At 37.0% G+C, this 11,232-nt stretch overlaps 1 long non-coding RNA gene across 2 annotated transcripts in view; it reads left to right on the top strand.

Annotated features, from left to right (window-relative positions):
- Positions 1-256: 256 nt before the first annotated feature.
- Positions 257-11,232, top strand: part of LOC140700429 (uncharacterized) — a 98,290-nt gene continuing 87,314 nt past the window's right edge. For both annotated transcript variants that reach the window (XR_012078819.1, XR_012078818.1), the window contains exons 1-2: positions 257-546; positions 9,124-9,208. This is a non-coding gene — a long non-coding RNA (uncharacterized lncRNA). The remainder of the gene's footprint in view (positions 547-9,123; positions 9,209-11,232) is intronic.

The following is an 11,232-nucleotide window of genomic DNA, read 5'->3' as shown; positions in this document are numbered from 1 at the left end:
CTACAGTCGAGAGCAAAGAATGGAGGGAAGGGTCTGTGAAAAAGCCTGGGTTAGAGAGGGAGCAGGTCATTCATTGGATGACATTTGTTAAATTAAGCTGTTCTTTTCTTCTTCCAGGGAGGCTGTATAGGAAACACAGAAACGTCTGGAGGCCTGCCTCCCAGAGAAGGGTGAGTCATCAAAGGCACCACTGTTGGCTGTGGGAGTCGTCACTGGGGGCGGAACTGTCAGGCCAAAAACAACTGGGCAAGGCTCAGTTTCTGGAGCCGTTTCATGTCAGGATTAACTCCCACTTCAAAGAAACCCAGCAGACGGGAAATGAAAGTTCAAGACATCTTCCTCTGAGCTGTTTTCAGAATGGCTCACGCAGTTTGCCGTCTGGTATCTTCGAGAGGCATATTTCAAGCTTTATCATTCCAATTTGCTTTTTATCGAGAGCCAGTGATATGCTCTGAAGATGTGCACCCACATAGGGACTATTGTTCGCTGTGAGGTTGGCGAGGAGAGCACTGCGGTCCTTTCGGGGACGGATACCTAGAAAATTTGGTGAGTGACTCCCACACATCCTCAGCAGAAGATCGGGCCCAAATCAAGCAGTTGGGAAAAATGATTAATAAGAGATGAGAAGACTTTCAGAGAAAGATAGAAGAATGGGATCTGGATACAAATTTCATGGAAGGGAGCAAATGAGCATTTCAAGGAAAAAGAGAGGAAAATAAGGATTCCCCTCACCCTTGTTTACAAAGTCAGAGAGAAATGAACAGAGTGTCTCAACTGAGTCATCTGTGCCCTCTTGGGAAACAGATCTTCATTTTGTAAAGAAAACAAAAACCTCTCTGAGCAGCTTCAGACTCTGACCCTTGGACTTTTTTTTGGTCCTCAGAACTTGATGGGTTAGTTTGTCCTCTCTTCTGTGCTGCCACAGATCATGCCAGTACCTGGTAATCCAGGTTTAACTAGGCTGTGAGAACATGACAGTAGAAACAGTGGTCACGATAATTGTAAGCAAATCCAGCCCAACCCTAAACCAACCAATGTAGAAGTTCCCAGGAGGTATCTCATAGCTCAGTAAAACAAACAAAGCAAAGCTAAACACAAAACACAACAGAACACAACAAACACAGAAACAGCTCTCCTTGCTCTTTCCAAGTGGGGAGACCCTCTTACTCTTTTCTTCTAGAAATCCAGATCCCATAACACTTCTTTCTCAATGTCGTGTGGCCTGGCTCTGCATGCAAACTTTGTCTCCATTCTGGCCTCCAACAGTCACTGGACCAAAATGAGGAAAACGATGGCCAAGGAGAGTCTAGCATTAATGAAGTCACAGGCATTCTCTTTGATAAAACCACTTCCATTCATCGAAAGGGTCTGGCTTCCAGTTCGTGAACACAGGATATGTTTCCATTTGTTTTTGGCTTCTTCAGTTTCTTTCATTGCCATTTTAGTTTTCAGGATAAATTTCTTTTACTTCCATGGCTATGTTTATTCCTATGTATTTCATTATTTTTGATACTATTTACAAGTGGGATTCTTTCTTAATTTCCCTTTCTGATAGTTTGTTGTTAGTGCAGAGAACTGCAACTAATATTTGTATGTTGGATTCCACATGTGAGCGATATAATATGGTATTTTTCTTTCCCTTTCTGGAATCTAAAGAAAAAAGGACACTATGAACTTATCTACAAAACAGAAACAGACTCACAGACTTAGTACACAGTCTTAATGGTTACTGGGGAAATGGGGTGGAAAGGGATAAATTTGGGAGTATGAGATTCATAAATGTTAGCCACTATAAATAAAATTTTTTTTTAAAAGTTTCTTTTGTAAAGCATGGGAAACTATGTTCAACATCTTGTAATAACTTTTAATAGAAAAAAATATGAAAATGATTATATATGTGCATATGCATGACTGGGACATTGTGCTTTCCAATAGAAATTGGCATTGTAATTGACTTTACATCAATTAAAAAGTATATTTGTGTGTTGATTTTGTATGCTGCAAGTTAACTAGATTTATTTATTAATTCGAACTTTTTTGGTGGAGTCTTTGTGGTTTTCTATGTATAAGATCATGTCATCTGCAGACAGATAATTTTTACTTCTCCCTTTGCAATTTGGATGCCTTTTATTTCTTTTTCTTACCTAATTGCTCTGGCTTCTAATACCGTGTTGAATAGAAGTGTCTAGAATGGACATCCTTCCTTGTTCCTGATCTTAGAGGAAAGAGTTAAGCTCTTTACCATTGAGTATAATGTTAACTGTGGGCTTGTCATATGTGACCTTTATTATGTTGAGGTACATTTCTTCTATACCTAATTTGTTGAGAGTTTTTAATCATGAAAGAATACTGAGTTTTGTCAAATGCTTTCACTGCATGTACTGAGATAACTGAGTGATTGTGAATCCTTTATTCTGTTAACGTGGTGTTATCACATTGATTGATTTCATATGTTGAACCATTTTGAATCCCAAGGATAAATCCCACTTGATCATGATGCATAATCTTTTAATTTGCCGTTGAAAAGAGTGAATCTGAACCCCTACTTTATACCACAGACAAATTAACTTGAAATGGAATAAGGACTTAAATATAAGACCAAAACCTGTGTAACTTCTAGAGGAAAACATAGGGGGAAAGCTCCTTGTTTTTGGTCTTGGCAGTGTTTCCTTTGGATGTGACATTAAACACACATAAAACCAAAACAAAAGTGAATAAATGTGACTATATCAAGCGAAAAACCTTCTGCATGGCAAAGAAAATCAGCAAAATGAAAAGACAACCTATGGAATGGGAGAAAATATTTCCAAACCGCATATCTGATAAGGGGTTAATATCTAAAATATATAAGAAGCTCATACAACTCAGCAGCAATAAAACCCCCAGGAATCGTATTCAAAAATGGGCAAAGGACCTGAATAGACACTTTCAAAGGAGACACACAAATGGCCAACAGGCACATGAGAAGGTGTTCAACATCACTACTCATCGGGGAAATGCTAATCATAATCAACAAAATAGCACACGACACCTGTTAGGGTGCCTATTATTGAAGAGTCAAGAGGGAACAAGTGTTGGCAAAGATATGAAGAAAAGAGAGCCCTTCTGCACTGCTGGTGGGAATGTAAACTGGTGCAGCCTTTATGCAAAACAGTACGGAGGGGCCTCAAAAACTTTCAAATAGAACTACCGTATGATCCAGCAGCTCCACTTCTGGGTATATATCCAAAGGCAATGCGATTAGTATCTAGAAAACATATCTGCACTGTCATGTTTCTTGCAACGTTATTCACTAGAGCTAAGATATGGAAACAACCGGAGTATCTGCTGATAGATAAATGGATGAAGAAAGTGTGGTATGTCTGTATATATCACATTTTATATGGCTATGATTAGATATGAAATATATATATATGCCTATATATATATATGGAAATGTTATTTAGCCATAAAAAGAAGGAAATCTTTCATTTGCAACAACATAGTTGAATAAGGATAATATTATACTAAGTGAAATAAGTCAGACAGAGAAAGACAAATACTGTATGAATTTACTCATACACAGAATCTTTTCTTACTGAAAAAAGAAAGTAAATTCATAGAAACAGAGTAGAATTGTGGTGGCCAGATGTTCATCAAAAGGTACAAACTTTCAATTATCAGATGAATAAGTTTTGGGGATCTAATGTATAATGTGATGACTGTAATTAATCATAATGTATTATATATTTGAAATTTGCTGAGAAAAGTAGACTTTTAGTGTTCTCACCACACACACACACACACACACACGCGCACATACACAAAAGTGATGACGATGTGAAGTAGTGGATTTGTTAGTTAACTTAATGTGGTAATTATATATTCTGTTTTATTCTGTCTTTATCCAACTTGGAGACTTTTTCTGTCTTTTTTTTTTTTAATGTTCTGGAATAGTTAAAATAGCATTGAAAAATTTGCCTTTTAAAAGTTTCATCAAATTACCCTATAAAACCTATGCATTCATCTGAACCTGGCACTTTACGTGGATTGCTCTATAAAACTTTTTCTGTTAAAATGATTCTGTTTCAATGTTCTCTCTTAAATCGGTTTTGGTAAATTGTTACCTTATAAAATTATCCACTTCACTCAGGTTTTATTTCCATGTTTCAAGTGAAGAAATTGAAGTTCAGTGCCATGCAGTGAGGGCTTCAGGCCAGATTTCTCTTCCTCCTAGGCATCCGTTATATTGTTGCTGTTGTCTTAAAAAAAAAATACTATTTTCCATTGTAATGGTGTCATGAAGAGTAATCACGTGACTGAGAATGGGGACAGCTTAGAAGGGTGCTGGGGAAAGAGGGCATTCTAGGTGAAGCAGTTCGCAGAAGCTCATGCAATACTGACAGTGATTAGAAAAGGATGCAAAAGTAACTTGAATGTATGTAAATATATTTAATTAATAATACAAATACGAAGAGCTTGAAGCAGATTTCTGAAGTTAAAAAAGCATGGAGCATATGTGGAAACAGCATTACATGTTAGAAAAGGAAATAATTACGATTAATTTTGGTTTAAATACATTCATTATTAATTGGAATATGAGCAGCTGGAAACATTTTCTGCCTATAATTTCAGCAAGTTTTTCCTCTTTCAAAAGCTAAAAAAATATAAAATAAAATTTAATTTGCAAGTTTCTTCAGTCATTTATACTTATAATGAAGATCGAGAGATAAATATACCCAATTAACAAATTTTACTACCTTAGGACGTCCTTATAGGACATCCTTATGTGTAAAAATCCTTACATTAGCCCACATACTAAATTCTTCACTAGTCATTTTTTTGAGGAAATCTAAAATTTGTATATAGTATAAACCTCAGAATTGAAGAAAGGTTCTGAAACCTACAGAATGACTTAGCAGATACGGGAAAAACCAGTTTCCCTAAAGACAAAGCTGCTAAACACCAGAATATAAAGAACCGCAGAAGACAGATAAGCTCCCCAGAGAAATAACTAAGGAATTCTTCAGCATAAATCATACAGTGAAAACTAATGACTTGAAAGAATGAGGAGCTAAAATCCATACAAAAGCAGAACAGTTAAAATCCACATAAGGGGGTCAGAAGAGAAGAAGTAAGTTGTATCAGTTATACCATTTTGAAGTCCTGTTCTCATTTCTAGTACTTAGCGTGTTTATAAAGAGAGACGTAGTTTCCTTTCCTTTACTCCATCGTATTCCTTTCTTCAGAGCACCCACCGTGTTCCTTACTTTATAAGACTTACACTCAAGGAGTCTTCCCTTTCAAGAAACTTGTCCTTGTCAAGAAACTTGGAGTTGTCCTTTCAAGAACATTTTCCTGTTCATCTACAATTTGAAATTGTTTTTAAAGGACAATTTTCTGAAGCCATAAGTGCTTGTAGGAAGATTTTAGAAAGAAGCCCAGGCATTGCCTAGCTAATTTAAATATGGAGGCATTGAAATCTATAAAATAATAAGTTAATCTTGTACAAGGGAGGAAAACATAGCATAAAGACTAAAACCAGATAAAGATACAGAACCTAAAGATAAAATTAAAGTAGAAGCTAATGTTTCCTTTTTTCTTCATTTATCAGGTCAAGTCAATGTCTCTGATTTCAGGAAAGTAATAAAGTTAAGATAAATTAGAATAATTTTCTTTGGAAGAGAACATTGTCTGGCAAGAACAGAGCGAGCAAAGGGCAGACTTTTCAGTTCCAGAGTCTGGCTCTTATAACTGCACACAGTTCCAATCACATACACGCTAATAGCAAAGAAGGGGCTCATCATTATTTCTTAATAGGGGTAAATACGTTATTTATTGATTGATTCCTGATGAAGTAGCCTACAATATTTTCCTTTTGCTCCATTGGAGAGAATGGTAATTACATGAAATCCACGGTAATGTACTAAAGATCTCACGTCACTACTCTGCTGAGCACTTGAACGGAGCAACGTTAGTCTGTACGTAGCAATTAGAATGCCCCTAATTAGTGTCACTTACTGTGAGAAGCAACTGATTAATTATGTTTAGACAGTGCTGCTGAGAGAAAACTCAGAACCAACAACTCCCAAATTGCACTCTCCGCCATTCAGCTAATAGCACACCCCTGCTAGCTCAGTCGTCGCTCCAGATTTAATTCCGCCTCCCTCTCTGGCTAATACAGGCACCCCTGAAGTTCTGCAGGAATGCTGTGTTCATGAAACTACTGTACATCAAAATTACAGCGTGCATTTCCCTCTGTCACGTTAGGAGAGTAATTAGTGAGACAGCTGTGCTGCTACCAACTTCTGGACTCAACTCAGCGGGCAGTAATACACTTCATTGTCATAGAAACAATATCCTAGCACCTCCGGGCATGGGCAACTTCCTTCAATTAGGAAAATGAGAATTGCCCAAGGGTCAAAGGAAGAGACTCAAATACCTTGGTCACCCCCTGTGAAGCTGTTATGACCAGGAGGCATTTTTCTTTAAAGTTTCTAACAGCGCATGTCTACAGTTTACCAAAATTCTCATTTACCCTCCAGTCTCCGGTCCTGCCTTCCCAAACTGAATCCGATAATCACCCCTCTACTGTCATCTCCATGTTTGTTCCACACCAGGGTGGGAAGGGAGGCCAGATGGCTGTTTGAAAGCATCTCAGCCGGCTTTGCAGCTGTTCCCAAATTTGTTCCGAAGGCAGAGAGAGAGAACCCAGCTCCACGTCTGCTCTGTGCAGAGGCAGCAGAGGGAGGTCCGAGGTGAGCATTTGTTCCTTCTTACAAATCCAGTGAGTTCTTGATTAGGAACAGAGGTTGACCCACTGGAGTCAGGCAGAGCGAACACCTCCCTGGCCTGAATTATCAGGTTGACAGTTTATCAGGTCAACTAGTCAATCCCCTTTCACATACTGTCTCCTTTCCTCTTCCAGGCTTTTCTTGGCCTCCATCTGTACTATCAGTATATCGCCCAGTCATCTCATATTTTAATATGCAGATGAGTTACCTGTGACTCATTCAAATGCAGCGTATTGTATACTTGAAGTTTGCTACGAGGTTAGACCTTCAGTGTTCTCACAACAAGAAAAGAGGAAGAGGGAAAAGCAAGAAAGAAAATGGTAACTCTGTGAGGTGATGGTTGTGTTCATTACCTGGATTGTGGTGGTTCTTTTACTATATATCTATAGTGATATATATATCAAAACATGTTGTATGCACACCTTAAAGACATATAATTTGTCAATTGTACCTCAATAAAACTTTAACAATGCAGATTCTAGAGGGGAGGGTATAGCTCAAATGGTATAGCACAAGCTTAACATGCAGGAGGTCCTGGGTTCAATCCCCAGCACCTCCACTAAAAAAACACTAACTAATTAATAATAAATAAATAAATAGATCTAATGACCTCCCTACCACCAAAACCAAAACCAAAACCAAAACAAAACAAAACAAAAAAACAAAATAACACTGCAGATTCCAATATATTGGTTTTACATCACACCCAAGGCTCCACGTTTCCACCGAGGGCCCAGGTCCTCTCACTGCTGTGAGCTGGCCAAAGTTGCTTTGAGTAGGAAGCCTCTAAGTGACCTCCTTGTGTCCAGTTTCCCCCCTTGCTAAACACAATATTGCATTTCGATTAATTTCTCTAAAGTGGCCATTTATGAAATGTGACTCCAGGACTTTAATAGAATCAGCTGGATCTCATATCAGACCTGATTACTCATAGCTTCTTAGGGTGAAGTCTTCAAATATACATTTTTAACAGTCATCTCCAGGATTCTCATACACCCTAATATTTGAGAGCTGCTATTGTAAGTCAAAGTCCAAATCAGGTTAATTTTCAAAATATTTTTAATGGTCTGTCATTGACTGTTGAATAAAATTCCAAATTTCTTACCCTCGCATTTAACTCCTAGCGTTTTCTGTTTCCCGTGCCTTTGTCTCATTGCTTCTACACTCCTAGCAGGAGAAAAACTGACATAATAAAAATGATGATAAGAACCATCCTTACTGAGGACCTCCTGATATCTCACTTAACATACTGGAGTCTATTGGTCTATCTCATTTTGCTGTCTTTTAACCCTCTGAGGTAGGTGATATTCCCCCATCACTATCAGTGATGGAAACGGCTTTATAAATGTGATGGATTCCCAGGCGCACATTATTTTCAGTCTCCCATGTTTCCAAGCCTGGGAAGTCACTTGAAGTTGTTTTATAAATGTTTCACTCTCATCTAATTGTTGGCATAGCAAATAATTGTCATAGGGTTTCTCTGTTTTTTGTTACCCACAAATATGGCAGTTTCTAGTGCACGCAGTGAACCATGGGCATGTGTGCTAGACGAAAGTTAAGTTTTGCTGGGTTGATGAACGATCGTGTTTCTACTTCTTCCTTTTACTTTCTAAAGATCTATTAAATTTTACTTCCCATATTCTGTAGCTCAGAATGGCTCTCCAGACTAGTTGCAATAAATAATACTTACAAAATAGACAGGCCATAAATCCATTGTAAAAATGTAAAGCCATCTGTGCATTGTTTGTCTAATGTAGAGCGCATTTATTCATATGTTTCATGTTCATCCTGTTGTCAAAGAGACCATCAGCTCATCATAAAGAGCCGTTGACGCATTTGAAGTAATAGTTAGTGTAGTTTACAAAAGACATGATTGGAAAAAATGTAAAAACCATTTTAATCTGGAGATATGAGACTGAATTTGGCCATTTTTTACATTAACACCTTGTAAATGGAATGTGTAAATCAATCATCGAATCACATGTATGAAGAATCCACAAGCATACGGTGCTATTTGAGCTGCAGCATAAGTAGAGCAGGCACATCTCCATGATGTCCGTTTCTAAAATAGAAGCCATGATATGGAGAGAGTGCACAGTAATAGCTTTGTGTCCCTTCCTGTACTTGTCTCATTTGTCATAGGATTAAGAAGAGGAGGGAGGACAATCTACCAAAAAACCATTCCTTTTTGTGGGATGCAGAGCTGGGGAGAATCAAAGAAACTTTTTTCCTACTGGTGAATTTTCTCTCGTAATCTTGGAAAATGCAGATGACCTAATATTAATTGGGTATCATCAGTGTCAAGTTAAGGGTTTTGAATGATCAGTTAGTTCTCTGTTCTGATTTTCAGGGTAAATCAAAGAAATGAAGTCAGTCAGTAAGAAGATCTGAAATGACTTCTACAACATCACACAAATAGAACCTCATCATTTCACGTAAGTAAAGAGGAAAGTATCTTCTTGAATATTTTTTAATGAAGTAGATTCAATTTACAATGTTGTGTTAGTTTCTAGTATACAGCACAATGATTCAGTTATATATTTGTATATGTACACATGTATATTCTTTTTGACTTTGGCTTTTACAAGATACTGACTGTAGGTCCCTGTGCTGTTCAGTAGGACCTTGTTGTTTACCTATTTTATATATACTAATTTGTATCTGCTCATCTTAGACTTCTAATTTATCCCTCCCCACTCCTTTTTCCCTTCGGTTCCCTGCAGGTTGTCTTTTTGTTTTGTTTATGGTTTCCTTTGCTGTGCAAAAGCTTATATTTGATTAGGTCCCTTTTGTTTATTTTTGCTTTTATTTCTATTGCTTTATTACACTGACCTAGGGAAACATTGCTGCGATTTATGTCAGAGAATGTTTTGCCTATGTTCTCTTCTAGGAGATTTATGGTGTCCTGTCTGTTTAAGTCTTTAAGCCATTTGGAGTTTATTTTTGTGTGTGGTGTGAGGGAGTGTTCTGACTTCATTGATTTACATGCAGCTGTCCAGTTTTCCCAACACCATTTGCTGAAGAGAATGTCTTTTCTCCATTGTGTATGCTTGTCTCCTTTGTTGAAGATTAATTGATCATAGGTGTGTGTTTATTTCTGGGCTCTTTATTCTGTTCCATTGATCCACATGTCTGTATTTGTGCAAACGTCATGCTGTTTTGATGACTGTAGCTTTGTAATATTGTCTAAAGTCTGGGAGGGTTATGCCTCCAGCTTTGTTCTTTTTCCTTAGGATTGCTTTGGCAATTAAATTCCATATAAATTTCAGGATTATTTGTTCTAGTTCTGTGAAAAATGTCCCAGGTAATTTGATAGAGATCACATTAAATCTGTAGATTGCTTTGTGTAATATTGACATTTTAACAATATTAATTCTTCCAATCCAAGAGCATGGAATATCTTTCCATTTTTAAAATCATCTTTAAATTCCTTTATCAATGTTTGATAGTTCTGACCATATAAGTCTTTCACCTCCTTGGTCAACTTTATTCCTAAGTAGTTTACTTTTCTGATGTGATTTTAAAAGAGATTGCTTTCTTATTACTCTCTCTGATATTTTATTGTTAGTGTAAAGAAATGTAATTGATTTCTGTGTATTAATCTTGTATCCTGCTACCTTGCTGAATTTGTTTATGGCTCTCAAGTTTTTTAATAAGCCTGATCAAATAAGTCAAAGTTCAATTCTGAATGCCTATACATCAAAAATTACAAGTTATATGTAACATCATAGAATGCTTGGGGCACAGATACAAATTATATGTAACAATGAGAATAACAATGACAAAAGTCAGAGGAGCCGTTACTATACTACGTCTATGATTTCTGGTTTAAATTATTTTCTATCTTCATATTAGCCACATCATACAGCACAATGAAAGCTGAGAGCCAACATGCTCATTTCTTAAAATATTAAGCTGCTCTGTGCTGTTCTAATACTCCATCCTTCTGTTTTTTCCATATAATCTTTTCTTATGAGTCTTACACCTTAGTTAAAAAAGTCAGATGGGTTTAAATTGCTACTTGAATGGCTGAGACATGGTTCATTATTTTCAGACTGCAGAGTAAAATTTTCTATGTACAGTTTTTTTAGACGTTTGACCAAGGCCTGAGACTCAGAGCTTTTTTAATTCAGAAATACATGTCATAGCTTTGTGTAGCTATCCCTTCTACAATAGAATTTATTTCCTCTAGAAATTGAGAAATTTATTAGCTTCTGAATTTTCAGTCACTAAACTCAGAAGTTCAAATATGTCCATTAAAAATAGCATTAAATATTATTGGTTCAATCCTATTAAGATTCTTTGCTATCCAAGAATAGGCTACTGGAACAGTTTATCTGAGCATGAATAGTAACCTTCCTTGGAGGACACCCACTCCCTCTCCTTCTGTTCCAGATCTAGCTATTTTTGCAACTCATTCCTGATAATTAGGAATGTGTCTATCAAGTTACCAGCAGAG

Source organism: Vicugna pacos, chromosome 12 (assembly GCF_048564905.1).
Source record: "Vicugna pacos chromosome 12, VicPac4, whole genome shotgun sequence".
Taxonomy (NCBI): domain Eukaryota; kingdom Metazoa; phylum Chordata; class Mammalia; order Artiodactyla; family Camelidae; genus Vicugna; species Vicugna pacos.
The sequence above is the reverse complement of the archived record's forward strand: the minus strand, read 5'-3'. Positions and strand labels throughout refer to the sequence as shown.